The 24,703-nt window shown below is 41.3% G+C and overlaps 1 long non-coding RNA gene across 33 annotated transcripts in view; it reads right to left on the bottom strand.

Moving 5' to 3' along the window:
* The window catches only part of LOC129621379 (uncharacterized), a 454,544-nt gene that overhangs the window by 304,059 nt on the left and 125,782 nt on the right, over nt 1-24,703 (bottom strand). Inside the window, exon 9 of one of the 33 annotated variants that reach the window (XR_008699290.1) lies at nt 20,537-20,554. The exons of the other annotated variants lie outside the window; for them this stretch is intronic. This is a non-coding gene — a long non-coding RNA (uncharacterized LOC129621379). Of the gene's footprint in view, nt 1-20,536; nt 20,555-24,703 lie in introns of those variants that run through there. 33 annotated transcript variants of the gene reach the window in all.

Genomic DNA, 24,703 nt, shown 5'->3' with positions numbered 1-24,703 from the left:
GGAAGAAAAGTTATGACCAACCTAGATAGCATATTCAAAAGCAGAGACATTACTTTGCCAACAAAGGTCCGTCTAGTCAAGGCTATGGTTTTCCCAGTGGTCATGTATGGATGTGAGAGTTGGACTGTGAAGAAAGCTGAGCGCTGAAGAATTGATGCCTTTGAACTGTGGTGTTGGAGAAGACTCTTGAGAGTCCCTTGGACTGCAAGGAGATCCAACCAGTCCATTCTGAAGGAGATCAGCCCTGGGCTTTCTTTGGAAGGAATGATGCTAAAGCTGAAACTCCAGTACTTTGGCCACCTCATGCTAAGAGTTGACTCATTGGAAAAGACTCTGATGGTGGGAGGGATTTGGGGGCAGGAGGAGAAGGGGACAACAGAGGATGAGATGGCTGGATGGCATCACTGACTTGATGGATGTGAGTCTGAGTGAACTCCGGGAGTTGGTGATGGACAGGGAAGCCTGGCGTGCTGCGATTCATGGGGTCGCAAAGAGTCAGACACGACTGAGCGACTGAACTGAACTAAACTGACTGATTGTGTCATCAAAAAAGCAAAAGAGTTCCAGAAAAACAGCTACTTCTGCTTTATTGACTATGCCAAAGCCTTTGACTGTGTAGATCACAGCAAGCTGTGGAAAATTCTTCAAGAGATGGGAATACCAGACCACCTGACCTGCCTCCTGAGAAATCTGTATGCACATCAGGAAGCAACAGAACTGGACATGGAACAACAGACTGGTTTCAAATCGGGAAAGGATTACGTCAAGGCTGTATATTGTCACCCTGCTTATTTAACTTATATGCAGAGTACATCATGAGAAATGCTGGGCTGGAGGAAGCACAAGCTGGAATCAAGTTTGCCAGGAGAAATATCAATAACCTCAGATATGCAGATGACACCACCCTTATGGCAGAGAACGAAGAATAACTAAAGAGCCTCTTGATGAAAGTGAAAGAGGAGAGTGAAAAAGCTGGCTTAAAACTCAACATTCAGAAAACTAAGATCATGGCATCCAGTCCCATCATTTCATGGCAAATAGATGGGGAAACAATGGAAACAGTGACAGACTTTAGGGCTCCAAAATCACAGCAGATGGTGACTGCAGCCATTGAATTAAAAGACGCTTGCTCCTTGGAAGGAAACTTATGGCCAACCTAGACAGCATATTAAAAAGCAGAGATGTTACTTTGCCTACAAAGGTCTATCTAGTCAAAGCTATTGTTTTTCCAGTATTCATGTATGGATATGAGAGTTGGACTATTGAGAAAGCCGAGTGCCAAAGAACTGATGTTTTTGAACTGTGGTATTGGAGAAAACTCTTGAGAGTCCCTTGGACTGCAAGGAGATCCAACCAGCCAATACTAAAGAAAATCAGTCCTGAATATTCATTGGAAGGACTGATGTTGGAGCTGACTCCAATACTTTGGCCACCTGATGTGAAGAACTGACTCATTTGAAAAGACCCTATGCTGGGAAAGGTTGAAGGCAGGAGGAGAAGGGGACAACAGAGGATGAGATGGCTGGATGGCATCACTGATTCAATGGACATGAGTTTGAGTAGACTTGGGAGTTTGTGATGGACAGGAAAGCCTGGCATGCTGCAGTTCACGGGGTTGCAGAGTCGGACATGACTGAGCGACTGAACTGAACTGAACTGAATCCTAAAGTGATGGCTGAAGGGTTGAGAAAACAAGCAGAATGTTCAGTGGCTTCACAGGACTGTAGGAAGCAAACTTGTAATTTAGGACCCACCAGAGAACAGTAGCCATGCTAAATATCTCAGGGTTTCAACTGGGACTCTTTAAGAGCGTATACTCTGCTAGTAAGAGGGATTTGGAACTAGGTGGTTGTTGTTCAGTTGCTATATCATATCCGACTCTTTGAGACCCCACGGACTGCAGCATGCTTGGTGCCCCTGTCTTTTACTATCCTCCGAGTTTTCTCAAATTCATGCCCTTTGGGTCGGTGGTGCTATCTCACCATCTTCTCCTCTGCTTCCCACTTCTCCTTTTGCCTTCAGCCTTTTTGAGCATCAGTGTCTTTTCCAGTGAAACCCTCACAATGGCTGAACTTCACTTCTCAATCAACATAATCTCAGGCTGAGTCAAGGTGATCTGTCCTTGTGTAGGCAGCCTCTAAAATGGCCCCCAGTGAAACCTACATCCTGGTCCTCACGCCCTTGGGTAATCCTGTGAGTATGGGCTGGACTTAATGATTGCATTCTAACAAAGAGAACTAGCAAAATGTGATGGGTTATCACTTCTGAGATTAGGTTACAGAGATACTCTCCTTTTGCCCTGCACTGCCTCTCTGCTTCTCTCTCTTGCTCTGAGGACAGCCAGATACCATGTTATGAACTGATCTATAGAGGAGGTCTATATGGCAAGGAACTAATAACTCCAGAAAGCAGTCAGTGAAAACTTGAGGCCAGCCAATAGTCATAGTAGTTATTAGCTTGTCAGAAGCAGGTCTTCCCCCAGGGGAGCCTTCAGATGAGATCATATCTGTGCTGAGTTGTGTCCGACTCTGCAAACCTATGGACAGCAGCCTGCCAGACTCCTCTGTCCATGGGATTCTTCAGGTAAGAATACTGGAGAGGGTTGTCATTCCCTCCTCCAGACAAGGCCATGCTGCTACTACTGCTAAGTCACTTCAGTCGTGTCCGACTCTGTGCGACCCCATAGATGGCAGCCCACCAGGCTCCCCCATCCCTGGGATTCTCCAGGCAAGAACACTGGAGTGGGTTGCCATTTCCTTCTCCAGTTCATGAAAGTGAAAAGTAAAAGTGAAGTCGCTCAGTTTTGTCCGACCCTCAGTAACCCCATGGACTGTAGCCTTTCAGGGTCCTCCATCCCTGGGATTTTCCAGGAAAGAGTACTGGAATGGGTGCCATTGCCTTCTCTGAGACAAGACAATAGGCCCTGCTAATAACCTGAATTTCAAATATGTGAGAGACTTAGAGACAGAGGCACCCAACTAAGCCATACCTGGATTCCTGATACACAGAAATACCAAGATAATAAATGTTCTCATCTAAAGCCACTGAGTTTTGGAGTAATTTGCTACTTGGCAGTAGCCTGTATCTTAATGCCTTAAAGAGTGAAAAGCAATCATCTCTCAAGGACTACAAAATCATCCATTTTCAAATTAGCTCTAAAATTTTTATAAATGTTGCTCGACAACAACAAAATCTGAATAAAGATAAAAATGACCTCACTAATTAAGAGGAAAAAAATCAGCTTCAGATTCGCCAGAAATTCAAATAATGGTATTATCTGAGAAGGACTTTAAAAGGACTGACATGTTTAAGAAAGCAGATGGTAGGACAGAGAATTTAATCAGAGGACTGAAAAGTACTGTCTGAAAGAATCAAACAGAAATGACAAAACCAAAAACACAATAACTAAAATTAAAAATACAATGAATAGGTTTAACAGCAGACTAGACATAGCTAAAGGGAAAAACTGGGAACTGGAAAATTGTTCACCAAAAGGAAAAAGAGAGAAAGGAAAAAAACCCAGATTGAAGAGCACAGTAAAAATTAAACCTGGATAACAGATGAATGGATAAAGAAGATGTGGTGTACACACACACACACACACACACACACACACACACACACACACAGGAATACTACTCAGTCATAAAAAATGAATGAAATGTCATTTACAGCAACATGGATGGATCTAGAGATTATCATACTAAGTGAAGTAAGTCAGAAAGAGAAAAATAAATATCATATAATATCACTTATATGTGGAATCTAAAATATGATACAAATGAACCTGTTACAAAATGGAAACAGACTCACAGACATAGAAAACAAACTTACATTTACTAATGGGGAATAAGGGTGGGAGAGGGAAAATTAGTTTGGAATTAGGAGATACAAACTATTATGTATAATGTAGATAAACAACCAGGTTCTACTATATTGCACAGAGAACTACTGAATACATTCAATATTCTATAATAAACCATAATGGAAAAGAATATGGAAAAGGAATATATATATATATATATGCATGAATCACTTTGGTATACATCAGAAACTAATACAACATTGTAAATCAATAATATTTCAATGAAAAGTAACAAAATAAAAATTTTAATTAAAGATGGAAAATGCAAAAAGTTCTATGTGCAGGAATTTTATAGGTAAAATTATAATACTACTGAAAGACAAAAATAAAATATATAAAAAAGAAACTCTAGCAGTAAAAAGTAGGAAATACCTAAATGTCATCAAGAGAAAGATGAAAAAAAAGTGGTATCTTCATTAAATGAAATATTGCATAGAAGTTAAACAGAATAAACCAGACATATGTATCAATAAGGATAAATCTGGAAACCTTAATGTTTAGTGATTAAACAGTTACCAAAAGATAGTACAGTATCATAACTCTGATCAGTCAGGTATGACTCTTTGCAACCCCATGGACTTGCAGTACACCAGGCTTCCCTGTCCTTCACCGTCTCCCAGAATTTGCTCAAACTCATGTCCACTGAAACAGTCAGTGATGCCATCCAACCATGTCATCCTCTGTCATCCCCTTCTTCCCCTGCCTTCAATCATTCCTAGCATCAGGTCTTTTCCAATGAGTCAGCTCTTCACATCCAGAACTTGTTATTATACATAACTATTCAATCAGGAGCAAAATTACTCCAACCTAGGCTTCTTTGATGGAGAAGGCAATGGCACCCCACTCCACCACTCTTGCCTGGAAAATCCATGGATGGAGGAGCCTGGTAGGCTGCAGTCCATGGGGTCGCAAAGAGTCAGACACAACTGAGTGACTTCACTTTCATTTTTCTCTTTCATGCATTGAAGAAGGAAATGGGAACCCACTCCAGTGTTCTTGCCTGGAGAATCCTAGGGACGGCGGAGCCTGGTGGGCTGCCGTCTCTGTGGTCGCACAGAGTCGGACATGACTGAAGCGACTTAGCAGCAGCAGGCCTCTTTGAAAGCCTTGGGAGGGGCTCCGGCAGTGTGTTCACATGGTCACGTGGTGGTTTAGTCTCTAAGTATGTCCGACTCTTTGCAACCCCATGGACTATAGCCCACCAGGCTCCTCTGTCCATGGGATTTTCCAGGCAAGAATACTGGAGAGCGTTGTCATTTCCTTCTCCAGGGGATCTTCCCCTCCCAGGGATTGAACCTGGGTCTCCTGCATTGCAGGTGAAAAATTTGTAAAAATAAAATATTTTAACAATGTTTGGTTAAGACAATTGTCTCTTTCTATGCCAACTTCATCATCTGTCTCCCTTTCTTTCATATGAGGTAGCATTGGAGTGACCATGAGTGCATTTGGAAATCTGATTTAGGAGAAGTTGGGGGACACATTTAGATTGGGTTTTGTGAGGCATGTTCATGGGCTTCACTGCATCCAATGCAGAAAGTGCTCCCAGAGATTCTCCTGCTGCTCACCGTGTGGACCCTCAAGTGGCATCATGACTCAAAGGTAGATATCCAAGGTCAGACCAAGATGTAAACAAACCCTACACCACCAGGTCCAAGAAGTATGGTGAAAGTCAGGAAAAAAAAAAAAAAAAGCCAAAATTTAGAATGTGTGGAAGCAGAAGCTGGTCTGTGGAAAATTCTTCCAGCCAGATACATAAAACTGAAAACTGGAAACTTGGTCTTCATCAATGTCTAATCAAAACAAAGTTCCCTCTTGTCAGGAATAAACTCATAACTGAACCTATACAATTATAAACACATTGTTTTGTTTTCTTTGGGAGAAAATCTTACAGAAGAGAATTTACCCAGATTTTAGTGCTTCTAAGGCAAACACGTGTAGTAGTAGCACCAAAGTGAGAATTTGTGTCTGCAAAATTTCATGCTGTATAAATTTCAATTATCAAGAAAAAAATTGATTAACCATGCTAAAGTAAAAAACTGCCTTGTATTCAGATTACTATTTTGGTAATAGAATTTCTCTAAAAGTTCAGAAAGAAGTATCTATTTAGAAAAAGCTAATTTAGAAAATTAGACAATATTATTAAATCATTTCATAGGAAATAAAAAGTATGCAGCCAAAAACTTATGGAAAAAGTGTAACAGAGGTATGTCAAATAGTTAATTACAAAAAAAAATATTATTTTTCTAGATTTTGTGATATTCATGAGTTTATTTGTAGTTTGCTATAATTTCTTTTCCCATTATAAATAAACGTTCATTTTTTTAAAGCTACTAAAATTTTATAGGTTTCTGGTGTGGAAAATTAGGGTCTGCCCCCGACCACTGTTTATTATTTATTTATTATTTATCAATACCAGACCACCTGATCTGCCTCTTGAGAAATTTGTATGCAGGTCAGGAAGCAACAGTTAGAACTGGACATGGAACAACAGACTGGTTCCAAATAGGAAAATGAGTCCGTCAAGGCTGTATATTGTCACCCTGTTTATTTAACTTATATGCAGAGTACATCATGAGAAACGCTGGGCTGGAAGAAACACAAGCTGGAATCAAGATTGCCGGGAGAAATATTAATAACCTCAGATATGCAGATGACACCACCCTTATGGCAGAAAGTGAAGAGGAACTCAAAAGCCTCTTGATGAAAGTGAAAGAGGAGAGTGAAAAAGTTGGCTTAAAGCTCAACATTCAGAAAACGAAGATCATGGCATCCGGTCCCACCACTTCGTGGGAAATAGATGGGGAAACAGTGGAAACAGTGTCAGACTTTATGTTTTTGGGCTCCAAAATCACTGCAGATGGTGACTGCAGCCATGAAATTAAAAGATGCTTACTCCTTGGAAGGAAAGTTATGACCAACCTAGATAGCATATTCAAAAGCAGAGACATTACTTTGCCAACAAAGGTCCGTCTAGTCAAGGCTATGGTTTTTCCTGTGGTCATGTATGGATGTGAGAGTTGGACTGTGAAGAAGGCTGAGTGCTGAAGAATTGATGCTTTTGAATTGTGGTGTTGGAGAAGACTCTTGAGAGTCCCTTGGACTGCAAGGAGATCCAACCAGTCCATTCTGAAGGAGATCAGCCCTGGGATTTCTTTGGAAGGAATGATGCTAAAGCTGAAACTCCAGTACTTTGGCTACCTCATGTGAAGAGTTGACTCATTAGAAAAGACTCTGATGCTGGGAGAGATTGGGGGCAGGAGGAGAAGGGGACGACAGAGGATGAGATGGCTGGATGGCATCACTGACTCGATGGATGTGAGTCTGAGTAAACTCCGGGAGTTGGTGATGGACAGGGAGGCCTGGCGTGCTGCAATTCATGGGGTCGCAATCAGACACGACTGAGCGACTGATCTGATCTGATCTGATTATTTATCAACATATACAGTAAAAACTGAAAATGTATGGGAAGAATACGAAGTAACTTAGAGCAGCCAGGGTGATGGGGATGCTGATTTCTCTGTATTTACAGCATTTTAAATATTCAGCAACTGGAATCATTAAAGCCTGGTATAAGTAAGCCTCCAGTTAAATCTGAGAAATGGTTTCACTGATAGAATCATCTTTTAAGAAATCAGGTGGGATAAGATGAGCCTCATTCTGTAAAATTGGATATCTTATCTCTGTTTTTATTAAATAGATGCAGTGAAATTAAGTGAGATCATAGGTAAAAAGACTTTTGCACATTATAAAATAATACTGTCAAAAGTGTTACAGTTTGCAAAATGACAATCTATATACAAGTATTTATAGTAAGAATGTCAATAATATTACCTGATATCTATTGAGTACTCATTTTATGATAGGTACTCTCCTATGCATCTGACATGCCTTTATCTCATTTAATATTCCCAGTAAGTCTATGAGGGAGGTACTGTTATTATTTCCATTTTATTTTTCAGATCAAATAGGTAGCTTTTTAATGGCACTAGGAAATATTAATTATATTTAACACCCATAAAATATTTAAGTCAACTGTCTCATTTCACTCAAAAACCATCAAACTGGGTATATGATGTTATGCAAAGGGTGGTGGGGGTGATGAGCAGGAATAATGCAAATAATCACTGAGTTAATTTTATTCTCACTGAGTTAATAATATTCTCTAAGTAGTTGCTGCTGCTGCTAAGTCACTTTAGTCGTGTCCGACTCTGTGCGACCCCATAGATGGCAGCCCACCAGGCTCCCCCGTCCCTGGGATTCTCCAGGTAAGAACACTGGAGTGGGTTGCCATTTCCTTCTCCAATGCATGAAAGTGAAAAGTGCAAGTGAAGTTGCTCAGTCATGTCCGACTCTTAGCGACCCCATGGACTGCAGCCCACCAGGCTCCTCCATCCATGGGGTTTTCTAGGCAAGAGTACTGGAGTGGCTTGCTGCCTTCTCTGATCCAATGACTACATTTGCATAAAGCAGGGAGTATGTGCTGCAAACAGGGGTTGAAAGAGAAAACATTCCCTGCCCCCACAGAAATAGCCAATCAAATAATAAGGAGTAAGAGAAACTCAGAGAACTCTAAAATTAAAGGGGGTAGGGAAAAACTGGAAAAAAAAAAAATCACCAGGCCAGATTCTTGGTAGACCTCACCCTGTCTCACTCCTAAACTGATCCAGAATCCAGTAGCTTTATTCCCAATGCCCTGAGTCAGGAGCAGGAGCTTTGACATCTCCTATCGTGGTCAACAATGGAGGTGTGAAGGGGATCTTTGGTGAAACCAATGGGGAAAAAGAGTTGGATGGACAGTTTCCTGCTGGAACGTGTTGGGAGCGTGTGGTGTTTCAGCCACAGGCTCCCGATGATGGAACTTTCGTTGCTGAACATGAAGATCATTTCAGCACCCTACAATTATGTGCCTAATTAAAATTAAGAAATTAGAACACAGTTAAAAGGAATAATATTTTGCTCACAGCTAATTTCATTAAAGTATTAATGAACAGGACTCTTTTTATGGCCAGAGGGCAACCACTTTCCACAGAGTACTTCCATGCCAGCTAATTTATTCATGCATGAAAAACAATCCAATGAGAAATGAGGGAGCTCAGAACTGCTGGTCCTAATTAAAATATTTAAAACACCAAGTCTCTTTTCTTCCATCTAGCCAAATACCTAAGCTTGAGCCAGCATGGTGCCAATTAACATGGAAAAAGCAAACACAAACACCCATGGTTTCTGATTAAAGAGCACATTATGGTACCATGCAATACATTGTTCAGCACATATATGTAAATGTTTAATTAACCCATGTCTAAATCTCAGCAACATTCAAAAATCGATAATTTAATCCCTAAACAAGTGTCGATCTGTGGAGGGGAGACACTGACTTATATATTACAGTGTTTTATTCTAACCTAATTTGAAGCAGTCATGTGCTCACCCTGCTCAAGTGTTTCTTAAGGCAAAGAACAGGGAGGAGATTCTTTGCTTGGCAGATTTTTCTTCCTATGGCAGCAAGACTGTTTGTGTGAAATTGTTATTCGCCGAAGACTTGTGAAAGAAACTAGGTTAGCCTTAGGTGATAGGAAATTTTTCATTAATGATGTAGGGGGAAGTCTGGACCTAAACCCATTTGTCAGCCTGGACAGCAATGACAACACACACACACACACACACACACACACACACACACACCCTCTCCTCTGTGTTAACTAAAGACCTGTCTGTCAGAACAAACTCCAGAGACATCACTGCCTTGGAAGCATGTTAGAGAGAAACATTTGAAACTGAGAATATAAAGATTTGAAAACTTTACTAGTATTTACATGAACTTTATCAATGTGTTAGAACCAATTCTAGAAGGGGAATTAACATTTCATAGGCTGCAGTCCATGGGGTTGCTAAGAGTCAGGCATGACTAAGTGACTTCACTTTCACTTTTCACTTTCATGCATTGGAGAAGGAAATGGCAGCCCACTCCAGTATTCTTGCCTGGAGAATCCCAGGGACAGAGGAGCCCAGTGGGCTCCCGTCTATGGGGTCGCACAGAGTCCGACAGGACTGAAGCGACTTAGCAGCAGCAGAGGCAGCAGCTGAAATAGTTTTAAACACTTTCACTCTAGTTATCTCCATCTAGTTAACCATCCCTTGAGGCAGGCTGAGCAAAGGAAACCAGAGATGAGAACAATGAATGACTTGGCGAAGGTCATGATCAACATACGTTAGAGTCAGAACTTGAACCCATGTCCTTCAACTCCAAAATCACTCTACTATGTAGCAACTTTGCAGAACTATTAAGAACTAATAATTTTTCTTTACATAAGCAATATAATCTTAAGAAACCTAATTACCGACCTTTTAGCCATTAAAAATCATCTGTAGTTTGCTTTTGAGCACTTCTTGGAAGGGGTTGGGGGGGAGCGGTTAGGATATATTACACAACTTTTACTCCTAGGGTTTCTCATTGTTTTTCCAACAACATAAATCATGGGATTTTAGACAAAGATCTGAGAGGTCATCTTGTCCACAGGGTTTCAAACTGTAGCAGCAGAATCCTTTTTCAAACATAATCTTTAACATAACAGCAGTATACTGTCACCAGTAAAAGCAGAGCCCCTAATGGAGAAGGTGAATCTTACTGCCCAAGATGGAAGCTGAGGCACCGCCCCAGAACTCACCTTCTAAAGAATCCTGCAGGAAACGGGGTCCAGAGAGGTGAGGACACAAGCAACATAATAGACCTAGTATATACTGAGAGCAATCTTGACCACTTGCCTGGTTCTTTTTACCATGGTCCCTAACGGAATCAACAGAGACTATAGCACAGGTAAAATTACAAGAGCCAAAAAGAGGTGAGAAGTTTCATGCAAAATTACCAATGACAATTAAAGAATGTGTGGCCGTGAGGAAGATTGGTGCACAAAACAAGAGGTAAGATTGGAGGCAAAAGGCTTACAAGAGAAGCGTGTTTCATACCCACAACTGCAGGCTCTTCATTTCACTTCCCTAGGCCCCAGATTCCTCAGCTGAGAATGGGGTTAATATCTCACAGAACTTTTTTAAAAATAAAAAAATTAATGAACATGCCATTACAAAAGTATTTTATCACACTGCATTGCAATTGCTCTCCTGTCTATTTCTGCCACTAGAATGCATTTATTCCAAGATAATGTTTTTTTACCATCTCTTTATCCTCAGTGCCTATCTGGAAAAGGTATTTCATTAGCATTGGACCATGTTGTTGAATCCTTAATGCTAGTATTAATCCCTAACATACACTAAGCATTTACTGTGGTTAACACTGACACTGAATATCTGATTTTACTTATTTATTCCTCATAACAATCCATAGACTGATATTATTATTGTCTTCATAGCAAAACTAAAATCCTGAGACACAGAGAAGCAACTTGCTTGCCCAAGTTTCCAGAACCACTAAGCTGTGGAGACTAGATGCATATTGTGATGGTTCAACCGCAGAGTCCAAACCCTTGTTCACTATGTTCTTCAAGAGCAGACAAAATGGGGTAACAGAGATACTTATCAGCTAGAGACCAAAACAAGTTTAATAGATGGAAAGCCATGTGAAGCATAGCACACATTCACTGAGAAACAGGAGATGCAAATTCAAAGAGTGTTGTTTTCCATGACTGTGCTCACAAGCACAAGTTAGGGATGTTTAGAGTACATCTCTGATCTCTAAGGATGATGCTGTGGAGTCCAAGTTCCCATCACACAACTCTCAGAAGGATCACTGATCTGATTCAACAAGCCTAAAAAAGAAAGACTCCAATATGCAACAGCCAAAGGAAGAGAGGAATAACAGGAGTGGGGAGGAAAGAGGGAACATGAGAACAAGGTTCATGATGCACCAAGAATTAATTATTCCTGAGATCATCAGCCTCACTAGCCTCATACCTACATACACAAAAACCCGTGCTAAACAGTGAAGTTGATGTGTCTGGTTACGAAGGAGACTGATGAGAATCAGCAGAAACTGGCATCAGCCCTCTCTCATATTGAATCACTCTTCTAAAATATAAGAAGACTCAGCAAGGCTTTATAGAAACTAAGTGATATAGCCATACTTGATCATGAAGGAAAGCTGTGCACACCTGGGTTACATCCCAGATATTTTCAGGGGCTTTCTAAAGATATTTTTTTATTCTTTTTAAACAATTTACTTATTTTTAATTGAAGGATAATTGCTTTACAATATTGTGTTGGTTTCTGACATATATCAACATGAATCAGCCATAGGTAAACATATGTCCACTCCCTCTTTAACCTCCCTCCCACTTCCCATCCCATCCTACTGCTCTAGGCTGTCACAAAGCCCTGGTTTGAGTTCCCTTTTCCGGGACTTTTTATTGGGAAGTCATGATTCATATTACAGTCAGAAATGGAATAAGGTGCTGGATGGACCACTATGCAATATTCTTCATTAGATTTCACATTTAATTGGTAATTACACTGATGTATACAAAATCTCTCTTTGAAGGTAAGATGGATTACATGTTCCTGGGTCTCTAATTTGCAGATGGCATTGATTAAGCCCTTGGTGATTATAGCATTTCAATTATTAAGATGATTTCAAGGAAAGAGCTAATACCTCATCACTTTATCTCCCAAAACTTTCCTATATATTATGAAATTTCTCAGTTGCTTAGAATCAGAATTAAACAAAATGCATTTTCTTATATTCTAGCAACATGCAAGTATTCCAAACATTTGACATGTCCTCCAAAACAGTCAGTACGAGAAAACTGGATTTTTCAAAAGGTTTGTTTGTTTTAAATTCTCTCTCCATAAGCAAGTTTGGTTTTTGAAATTTTCACGTTCAAGAAAAATAAAAAAAAACAAAAGCAACAAAGCAGATCTCCAAGACAGGGCTTGCATTTTTATGCATCTTTAGCCAGACAAACATTCGTCCTCCCCAGAAGTGGGACAGCTATTCTGAAGAATGTAAACTTGCTGTTTTCTCAATATGCAGATAGGCTGTTGTCACAGATCCCCATAGTAATGAACAACTTTTCAATATTTAATAAGCCTGGCATTTCTGTCCCCAGGCAGAGAGCGCAGACGTTTGGTATCCAGCTACTAACTGACCATTAAAATACAGAATCTCTCTTTAAAATGTGCTTCACAAACAGGCTGCATCACGTGCGGTGGGCAGCGAGTGCTGTCCTCGGCCAGGAGGTGGCCTGTTCTTCCGCCTGACGAGGGCTGGCAAGGAGCAAGCAGGGCTACACTTCTCAATACTCAAACAGCGGCTATAACACAACACTGCTTAGAAACAGCTTTTTAAAAGGAAGGGAAAGTCCATCAACAGCCCTTTTCTTTGCAGTGTTGTTAGCACCAACAACAGCCAAGCAAGTGGTAATTAGGAAATCAGCCTTGGGGTTTTGTTTTTTCTTTAAGTGTGAAAAAATGAAATTATTCTTTCGATTCTTTGAATCTGTTATTTCCATTTTTTTTTCTTTTAAATTTTATTTTATTTTTAAACTTTACATAACTGTCCTTTTTTTTTTTTTCATGTTTGCCTGTACACAGGAGTGTTTTATGCTGTCTCTGGTGTGCTGTGTGAGTGTGAATGTATTGCAACAATAATGCTCACTAATTGGACAGAGGAGCCATTATTCAGCACAATATTTGAGCATTTTAACAGTGGTTTTTCCCCTCTTTAATCCAAGGAGTAAAAACTAATGTGAATGTGACTATAGGGAAATTCAGAAAATTTTCGGATCATTTTCTGAATAATGGGAAAGCTAATATAATGAGTTCTCCTTGCTCTTACTGAGCATTAAGAGAAGTTGTTGGGTTGTAACTGTAATTCCATGTTAACACAAATATTCCCAGGATCACATCAAGCACACAGATGTGAAAATTCTTGAGTGGGCCCACTGCAAAAACTACTGTTACCATCTCTTTATAAGACATGATTGCTTCTTATTCTCTTTCAACATCAGTAGAAATTGTGTTCTTCAGTACTGATTTTTATGAGGAAACAAGGTAATTTTTTTCTTAATCATTTTAGAATAGCTGCACACAGAATGATGAGAGGAATAATGAAGATGCACGTGATGGGTGACTGACTTCCTCGCAGAGGATCAGCTCTAATCACCGTTTTCCATCAGTACAACCCCAACCCATGTCTCTAAAATGACAACTCTGTGGTCTGTGGGCCACTTTCCAGGAATATTAATTCTAAAACTATTTATGGTCATTTACTGCCACGCATGAAAGGGAGCAAATCTGTTGTGTGTTACGTCAGGAAATAAAATGAGGACCAGGGGGTAAAAATACAATGAAGCAAGTTCAGGACCCTCATGAGAACTTCCAAGCAGAATTGTACAGTCAGTAAAAAGGAATGACGTTAGGCCATTTGTAGAGACATGGATGGACCTAGAGACTGTCATACAGACTGAGGTAAGTCAGAGAAAAACAAACATTGCATATTAATGCACATTAATCTAGAAAATGTGCAATCTAGAAAATGGTACAGATGATCTTATTTGAGATAAGAAATAGAGACAGGGGTACAAAACAAATGTATGGACGTCAAGGGGGGAAAGGGGAGATTGGGAATGACATAAATACTATTGATAATATGTATAAAATATATAACTTAATGAGAACCTACTGTATAGCTCAGGGAATCTTACTCAGTGTTCTATGGTAACCTAAATGGGAAGGAAATCCAAAAAACTGGGGATTTATGTACACATATAGCTGATTCACTTTGCTGTACCACAGAAACTAATACAACCTTGTAAACAACTATACTTCAACAAAAATTAATTTAAAAAAGAACTGTGCCGTCATGGAATGAACAAGGTAACTTACAAAGTAGGGATCCTCAAAGAAAGGGTGAATGAGTGTCTATCATGGACACTACTAGCAATGTTTTAAGAAAAAAAATTAGTATATTTTTTAAAACCTCATGTGAAATCCCAAAATATAATAAAAGTGAAACCGCTCTGCTCTGGTTGAAGTAGAAGACATAGAACTCCATTCAGTTTTAACCTCCAAAGCTCTTCAGGCAACTCCACAAGGCTCCAAGGAACACAGTTTTAAAAATCCTGCTATAAAAAATATGCCTCAACTATGTGGAAGATCATACTAACCCAGCAATTTTCAAATTTTCTATACTGGGAAACACAGGGCAATGATAATTAACATATAGAACTTGAACCCATGTGCATACCCAGATTCAAATATTCCCCCAAAAAACATCATGAGGAAGTAAAGCAACACAAAATTCACAGGCAAGTGATAAGAGTTCAAGCAGGTCTCAGAGAGCTGGTTTTAACCTGGCCCACCTCACCCACTCAAGAAATCACACAGAAGACAAGAGAGTTAGAAATATGACTGAGGTAGCCTTGTTCTACTCTAATTTGCCAAAGTAATACATTAAGAAATATTCACAACTTTGAGTACCTTACCAATAGTGATCAATTCTTTGGGTCACACCTCACCACTGACCACAGCACACCTGGGATAACCATGGGCTTAAGACCCTCGATGACAAATGAATTGACACCCATAGCCAGACCAAAGCCCTAGAGCTGATTCTACATGCTAGCTAACACTGGAAAAGAGGTGAACATTCAGACCTCCTTGCCAGTCCAGTGGTTGAGAACCTGTCTGCCAATGCAGGGGACACCAGTTTGATCCCTGGTCCAGGAGGATCCCAACTGCTGTAGGCAGCTAAGCCCTCATACCGTGACGACTGAGCCCTCGTGCTCTAGAGCCCGTGCTCCACAACAAGAGAAGCCACCACGAGAAGCTTTAGGACCATAACTAGAGCATAGCCCCCACTCGCTGCAACTAGAGAAAGCCCGGGCGCAGCAACAAAGATCCAGTGCAATCAAAGAATATGTAAATTTTCTTAAAAAGGTGAACATTTTTATGAAATACTGCAACCACTTTAAAGTCTCCAAATGCTGGGGATTTTATGTATAAAAACACAGTGATCAATTTCTCTCTATGAAGTCAGAGGGTGGGGCATTATACAAAAATCAGCCTGAGGAAATTTTACTGCTCCGGCTCCTTTGAAATTCTTGCAAAGCGCTCAAAGTTTAGATCTATCTACATGGTATAATTTAAAACAATGGTGTATTTTTTTGAGCAAAGAACTTTTTTGAGTCTTTATGAGGCACCAGGTGTGGTTCTGAATTTTTCACATACATTAACTCTCTGAGGTTTCACAAGAACCCCATAGATGGCTAGTGTTGTTACCCCTTGTTTATAGATGTGCAAACTAAAGCTTAGAGGAGGCATCTAAAGTAGCTCAGCAGACTCTACACAATAGTTAAGTTGCACAGATGGGATTTGGACCCAAGTAAATCTGACCCCAAAGCTCATAAGCTGAACTTCTACACTGTACAAGAAGCCTGAAAATTTCTACTGTCCATGAGGAGACTGAAGCAGTAGCTCACCAAAAAGCTAATTCTCAAATTGTTAGTGAGCTCCTTATCTCTCATCTATGCTGTTACTGAGCAGCAAAAGAAAAAGAAATAAACAGCAGAGGTGACACAGTATTGTAATTATCTTTCAACTAAAAATAATAATAATAAAAAGAACAGAGGTGAGGAATTGGAACAAGGGTGTGGCTAAGCTACTTTTCCTGCAAAGGGCAAAAAAAAAAAAAAAAAGCCAAGAATTCAGATTAACTCACCCAAAGGTCAAAAGAGATTTTTTTCCCTTTTGGGGCAAGTTAGTTGCCACTCTTGGGCAGCTAATGTAGGACTCCAGGGGGCGCTGACTCTCTGCTACTCAGTGCAGGACTGAGAAGCCTCTTGGGAACTAGCCCTGAGCGCGCCACAGGAGACCTGTGGCTCTGCCCTGTGACCACCACAGCAGAAACACTACTGACAAATACCTAGAGTTCATTAGAATTGCAAAGCCTCCTAGCCATCATGGAATTGGATCCTCAAAACCAACCTTGGTTACAAATAAAGAAGTTGAGAAACAGTACAGTAAGTGTCCTACATACAAACTTTCAAGTGGGTAACTTTCCAAGGTGCAAACATGCATTTGCATGTCCACTAACGCCGTGCATGAGTGAAACTGCAGCTTACCCTCCTTCTCCTGTTGCTGATGATCCTTCAGTTCTACCATCTTCCACCTCCTCTCCCTCCTCCAGTCAGTAACTCTTCTTCTCGGTTCACTCAAGGCCAGACTGGGGAGAAATAACTCCAGAAAGAATGAAGGAATGGAGCCAAAGCAAAAACAATACCTAGCTGTGGATGTGACTGGTGATAGAAGCAAGGTCCGATGCTGTAAAGAGCAATATTGCATAGGAACCTGGTATGTCAGGTCCATGAATCAAGGCAAATTGGAAGTGGTCAAACAAGAGATGGCAAGAGTGAATGTCAACATTCTAGGAATCAGCAAACTAAAATGGACTGGAATGGGTGAATTTAACTCAGATGACCATTATATCTACTACTGTGGACAGGAATCCCTCAGAAGAAATGGAGTGGCCATCATGGTCAACAAGAGAGTCCAAAATGCAGTACTTGGATGCAATCTCAAAAACGACAGAATGATCTCTGTTCCTTTCCAAGGCAAACCACTCAATATCACAGTAATCCAAGTCTATGCCCCAACCAGTAACGCTGAAGAAGCTGAAGTTGAACGGTTCTATGAAGACCTACAAGACCTTTTAGAACTAACACCCAAAAAAGATGTCCTTTTCATTATAGGGGACTGGAATACAAAAGTAGGAAGTCAAGAAACACCTGGAGTAACAGGCAAATTTGGCCTTGGAATACTGAATGAAGCAGGGCAAAGACTAATAGAGTTTTGCCAAGAAAATGCACTGACCATAACAAACACCCTCTTCCAACAACACAAGAGAAGACTCTACACATGGACATCACCAGATGGTCAACACTGAAATCAGATTGATTATATTCTTTGCAGCCAAAGATGGAGAAGCTCTATACAGTCAGCAAAAACAAGACCAGGAGCCGACTGTGGCTCGGATCATGAACTCCTTATTGCCAATTTCAGACTTAAATTGAAGAAGTAGGGAAAACCACTAGACCATTCGGGTATGACCTAAATCAAATCCCTTATGATTATACAGTGGAAGTGAGAAATAGATTTAAGGGCCTAGATCTGATAGACAGAGTGCCTGATGAACTATGGAATGAGGTTCGTGACGTTGTACAGGAGACAGAGATCAAGACCATCCCTGTGGAAAAGAAATGCAAAAAAGCAAAATGGCTGTCTGGGGAGGCCTTACAAATAGCTGTGAAAAGAAGAGAAGCAAAAAGCAAAGGAGAAAAGGAAAGATATAAGCATCTGAATGCAGAGTTCCAAAGAATAGCAAGAAGAGATAAGAAAGCCTTCCTCAGTGATCAATACAAAGAAATAGAGGAAAACCACAGAATGGGAAAGACTCGAGATCTCTTCAAGAAAATCAGAGATACCAAGGGAACATTTCATGCAAAGATGGGCACAATAAAGGACAGAAATGGTATGGACCTAACAGAAGCAGAAGATATTAAGAAGAGATGGCAAGAATACACAGAAGAACTGTACAAAAAAGATCTTCATGACCCAGATAATCACGATGGTGTGATCACTGACCTAGAGCTAGACATCCTGGAATGTGAAGTCAAGTGGGCCTTAGAAAGCATCACTACGAACAAAGCTAGTGGAGGTGATGGAATTCCAGTGGAGCTATTTCAAATCCTGAAAGATGATGCTGTGAAAGTGCTGCACTCAATATGCCAGCAAATTTGGAAAACTCAGAAGTGGCCACAAGACTGGAAAAGGTCAATTTTCATTCCAATCCCAAAGAAAGGCAATGCCAAAGAATACTCAAACTACCGCACAACTGCACTCATCTCACACGCTAGTAAAGTAATGCTCAAAATTCTCCAAGCCAGGCTTCAGCAATATGTGAACCGTGAACTTCCTGATGTTCAAGCTGGTTTTAGAAAAGGCAGAGGAACCAGAGATCAAAATGTCAATATCTGCTGGATCATGGAAAAAGCAAGAGAGTTCCAGAAAAACATCTATTTCTGCTTTATTGACTATGCCAAAGCCTTTGACTGTGTGGATCACGATAAACTGTGGAAAATTCTGCAAGAGATGGGAATACCAGACCACCTGATCTGCCTCTTGAGAAATTTGTATGCAGGTCAGGAAGCAACAGTTAGAACTGGACATGGAACAACAGAATGGTTCCAAATAGGAAAAGGAGTCCGTCAAGGCTGTATATTGTCACCCCGTTTATTTAACTTATATGCAGAGTACATCATGAGAAACGCTGGGCTGGAAGAAACATGAGCTGGAATCAAGATTGCCGGGAGAAATATCAATAACCTCAGATATGCAGATGACACCACCCTTATGGCAGAAAGTGAAGAGGAACTAAAAAGCCTCTTGATGAAAGTGAAAGTGGAGAGTGAAAAAGTTGGCTTAAAGCTCAGCATTCAGAAAACAAAGATCATGGCATCTGGTCCCATCACTTCATGGGAAATGGATGGGGAAACAGTGTCAGACTTTATTTTTCTGGGCTCTAAAATCACTGCAGATGGTGACTGCAGCCATGAAATTAAAAGACACTTATTCCTTGGAAGGAAGGTTATGACCAACCTAGATAGCATATTAAAAAGCAGAGATGTTACTTTGCCAACAAAGGTCCATCTAGTCAAGGCCATGGTTTTTCCTGTGGTCATGTATGGATGTGAGAGTTGGACTGTGAAGAAAGCTGAGCGCTGAAGAATTGATGCTTTTGAACTGTGGTGTTGGAGAAGACTCTTGAGAGTCCCTTGGATTGCAAGGAGATCCAACCAGTCAATCTAAAGGAGATCAGTCCTGGGTGTTCTTTGGAAGGACTGATGCTAAAGCTGAAACTCCAGTACTTTGGCCACCTCATGCGAAGAGTTGACTCATTGAAAAAGACTCTGATGCTGGGAGGGATTGGGGGCAGGAGGAGAAGGGGATGACGAGATGAGATGAGGATAAGATGGCTGGATGGCATCACTGACTCGATGGACGTGAGTCTGAGTAAACTCCAGGAGTTGGTGATAGACAGGGAGGCCTGACATGCTGCAATTCATGGGGTTGCAAAGAGTCAGACACATCTGAGCAACTGAACTGGAACTGGAAGCACCACTAAATATTTTTACATCATTTTATGATGGGGAGGGAATCATCATTTCTGTAAACAAACTAAAGTTCTCACTTGCCACTGGAAAATACAGTCAGTCACAAAAGTTAAGAAGCTAAAGAAAGCACTAATTTTCAAGCCCTTTAATACTTAATCTGGTTCTACACATAACACAGACAGATGGAAAGTATAAAATAGGGTTTCAATGTATAATTTGTGATCTCAGTGTTAGCAAAACACAGGTTCGTGTGCCTGATGCACAGCAACACCAAACAATACCAAATGTTGGAGTTTGGGGCAGAGAAAGATTTATTGAAAGCCATGCAAGTAGATGGGTGGCTCATGCCTTAAAACCCCCAAATTCCTCAAAAGGTTTCAGCAAAGCCCTTTTCTAGGAAAGGTGAGGAAGGATCAAACTTCTTGGTATCAGAACCTTTGTGCTTGAGGTCCGGTTGTGGTCTGGCAACGATGTTCCTGTAAATCTCCACCAAATAAAAGTTACTCTCCATTCTGATGAGAAAGGGCAAGGTTCCAAGGCACAACTTTCACCCTTCGAGATCCAGTCCTGGCTAAGAGGAAGTAGATTTCAGCTGGAGACTTCCTTAGGACAAGATCCCCAGACTCTGCCTAGCCGTCACTGCTGAGGAAGCCAGGAGCCCAACCCAGCTGGGCCTCAGGCTCCTCAGGACACCAGTATGGTGGGGGCCAGTCCTGAAGACTGATCCTATGGAGTTGGCAGCTGCCATTAGGTCTCAGAGACAGGGATTGGGGAGAGGTTCACCAAGACCTCAAGGCCTGGGCCAGGCCAGTGGGTGGCCCTGGAGAGGGCTCTGGAGCCCTGCAGGACACAGCCCCTAGACTGTTCCCTGGGGCCCCCCAGCTCACCCACTCAGGGCCGAGTGACCCAGGGCAGGGTGAGCTAGAGGGTCCTGGGGAGGAGGCTGGGATCTGCCTCTTACCTCACTCTCCACATGACAGCCACCACTCCACCAACTGTTGGATGAATCCCCCCACTAAGGGTCGGTCATTGACAGTCAGTCACTCATTGATAGTTGGTCGCTCAGTGACAGTTGATCGCTTGGGGGCGGGGCCTACTGCAGCACCAACCAATGGCTGAGCAGGACTACTACCAGTCTGGGGGTAACCACTAACTGCCTGGTAACAGGATGGGTGTTTTAATGGCCCACAGCAACTGAGGGTTGCTAAGGGCTGTGCTCAGTGACACTCTATTACAATTAGACAAAGGGATTCCATTCAAAAGCCATAATCCACAGAGTATAATCAAGGCCCAGCAGCCAGGGTTCACCCCACAAAGAGAGTATTAAGGGGGCATTGAGCTATTAATAATATTTGGAAAGAAATACCTGCTCAGGGAAGAAGTCCTTTTGAGAAGAAAAGAAGCCATTTTCTGACAGCCTTGGGCAGGTGACCATGGCTGAAAACAACACTACACATGTCTTCTGGGCTATTTATCTTTATCGTCACCATTTTTACAGGCAAATAAAGTATCTGTTCCCAAGAGAACCCCCACTATTAAAACTTTCAGAAATCTCCCTGCTATGATCACAATCACTACACACACACATACACAAATGCAGCTGTGGGACTCTCCTTCATTAACATGACCTTTTCCTGCTCTGTCTAACCCTCCATGGGGCTCTGCTGACAACTTGGGCCGACTTTTTCTGGAGAACCTAGTTCTTCACTCCTAAGTCGGAAGCATGTCCCCTTACCCTGCTCCATTCAGTGATCAGAAAATCCATGAGACAACCTTCTCCCTCAGAACAAAAGGGCTTCCAGGATGTTTCATAGGCTCTTCTCTGTGGGTTTGAAATTATACACAGCAATGCCAAAGGTAAGGCATTTCTAGAGGTTTCTTTCCCTTTTTATTCCAGTTCTGGGTGTTTTTTTATTTTTTTATTCCCGCTCCCTCTCCCTCTTGTGGTATCTATTTGTGGCCTACAGCAATCACTTTAGACTTTTTAGACACGTCTGGATAGAGATAGATGACACAAGTGATCTACTTATCTTCCTTTCCCATCACCAATAAAAGTGACAGCCCGCCTAATTAGGCCTAATAAAGCAGCCGCAGAAAGAGTGGCGCCACGGCGATCTGAAGAGAGATGGCGCTGACCCGGAGATTCAGGTGCTGCCTTAAGGCGTTGCTGCTATTACTTTATCTCCAGTACATTACAGCTCAGCTCATGCCATATTCAAATGCAAGTAGCATGTTTTTCTCCTCAATTCTTAGATCAAGAACAAAAAAAAAAAGAACCCCATCTAATCAAAAAAGGCACTGACAATTTTTCAGCCCCACATTAAAAGCAAAGAGTCATTCAGAACAGTGCACTCCATATTCTATTTTATAATATCACTTTAAGCTATTGCTTTGAATCTCAGACATTTCTTTGTTAAGAAGGAAAATCAAAAATTCATCAGAAGAAGTTCTTTCTTCCCCCTTCTCTCTCTCTTTTTTTCTTCCAGGGCTAGCATGGGGTTTGGAGCTGGAACCAACATTTGTAGAAGTTAGGAGTCCTTAAGCAATTATTGGCGGTGAGAGTTTGACACACGGGAGAGTTGTCAACAACTGACTTTAAACAAAGTGGAAGGAAAGAGAAGTAAATGGTGCTCTCAGCAAAATTAATACACAGGCCTGCAAATTAATGATGCCATTTATTTTTTTAAAGAAGGGGAAAAAATCTGAACTCTGCATGAAACAGCATTTTAAGTACATCTTTGCAAAAATTATCAGATTGTCAAAGGGCATCAAAGTGAACTGAGTCTGCAACTACTCATAATATTTCCACATATGCTAAATGCAAAATTTATCTTACTTTATTCTCCTATTCTGTAGCAATTATTTAAAGCTATTAGAAAAGGGAAAGTGTCCTTGATCTGAAGCGCCAATGCTCGTTCTATAGCATTTATAGTAAGAGATATAACCCCCATCTCCCCCATTTAAGCATGCATGCACATGCACACACACTCTCACACACACACAAATACACATTCTCCACTACTTACTACTGGCCAAATGCTACTTGCCCTGAGCATTCTATCTTACTTTACATCCAAGGTTTTGACTGCTACATATATCTAAGTAAGTTCCCCCAATCTCTACTTCCATCTATTAGTTCTGATCTTCTTCTTCTGTATCCAGAATGATACTCATCATCTTCTTAGCCTTGCCCAGTGTGAACCCTCTTCAGACATTCCTCCTCCCCCACGTTCCCCACCAGCAGTGGTAGTTACAGCTCCCCTGCTGATAAGCTGTGGTCCATGGCAAGTTCTCTCTCTTTGCTGTGCTTGCCAAGACGGGGATGCCATGTGTAACAGTCATGGCCATCATCCATGGATGGCTTGCCAAGTGTTATGGACAATGACATATGTTGCATACGGTAGTTAATTACCCTGAAAATTCTGTGGAATAGGCATATTTTGTCCACATGTGCTAATTGGTGAAGGAACTTTCAGAAGTAATGTAATTTGTGCAAGGTTGCTAAGCCAATAATTTTCAGAACTGGAACTGGTACCTGCTGACTATTAGGACAGATCAGTTAAGTGGGATGAGGGGAAGGGGCTTTAGAATTAGCGGCTGAGTTGTTTCACTTCATCATGGGCATCCTTACAATTTATGCACCCTAATCACGTCTCCTGAACAGTGGGATGGGCCTTTAGTTGAGTTTCTCGTCCCTACTCTCCCTCCCAATATATCACATTATAAGAGCAATCCCCATTTCTTCACACACAGAATCTCTGGCTCTTGCCCCTATCAGCTGGGTAATGCTGGGAGACCCACTTCCCTTCCCTGAGGACCAGTTTCCTGTTCTATAAACAGGGATGTATGACATTGCCTTGTAGGCTCTGATCAGGATCAGAGAGGCTTCATGGAGAGAGCCTAGCACAACTGCCACTAATCAGAAAGCTCAATTAAGAGCAATTGCTATTGTTACGGCCATTCCTTTCTGTCATTCATACCTCACAACTCTTGGAAAGCACAGCTGATGAGGTCTGCTGGGAGGTCAACTGTCTAAGGAGGATAAGATCAGGCTTAGAATTTCATAGACCTAACTGGATTGGTGAGTTTGCCACGTATAATCTTGTAATGTTGGGAAAATCACTTACCTTTCGAGCCCTCAGCTTTAGCAATGATAAAAATTGGGTATGATAACACTATATGAGCACTTAAGAGTTGGTGAACACTTCCCTGGTGGTCCAGTGGTTAAGAATACAGCTGCCAATCCAGGCGACATGGGTTCACTCCCTGGCCTGGGAAGATTTCACCCGCTGCAGGACAGCTAAGCCCATGTGCCACAACTACCGAGCCTGCGCACTAGAGCCCATGGGCAGCAACTACTGAGCTCACATGCCCTAGAGCCCGTGCTCCACAGCAAAGAGTAGTCTCTGCTTGCCACAACTAGAGAAAGCCCGTGCACAGCAATGAAGCCCTACCACAGCCAAATTAATTAATTAATAAAAATTTTAAAAAGAATATGAGCGACCTAAAATTTCTAAAAAAGAATTGGTAAAATTTCTAAATGTGATAACAGACAGAGAACCCCTAGTACTGCATATGACAAGCAGATCCTCTCATTAACCAGAAAGAAAAGGAGGGGGCTACTATAATACTGCCTGTATTCCATGCCAGGCATGTGCTAAGTGTTTCACATACATTCTTTGCTCTAACCCCCCACAGCATCCCTATTAGGTCACTCCCT

Source organism: Bubalus kerabau, chromosome 10 (genome assembly GCF_029407905.1).
Source record: "Bubalus kerabau isolate K-KA32 ecotype Philippines breed swamp buffalo chromosome 10, PCC_UOA_SB_1v2, whole genome shotgun sequence".
Classification (NCBI taxonomy): domain Eukaryota; kingdom Metazoa; phylum Chordata; class Mammalia; order Artiodactyla; family Bovidae; genus Bubalus; species Bubalus kerabau.
The sequence above is the reverse complement of the archived record's forward strand: the minus strand, read 5'-3'. Positions and strand labels throughout refer to the sequence as shown.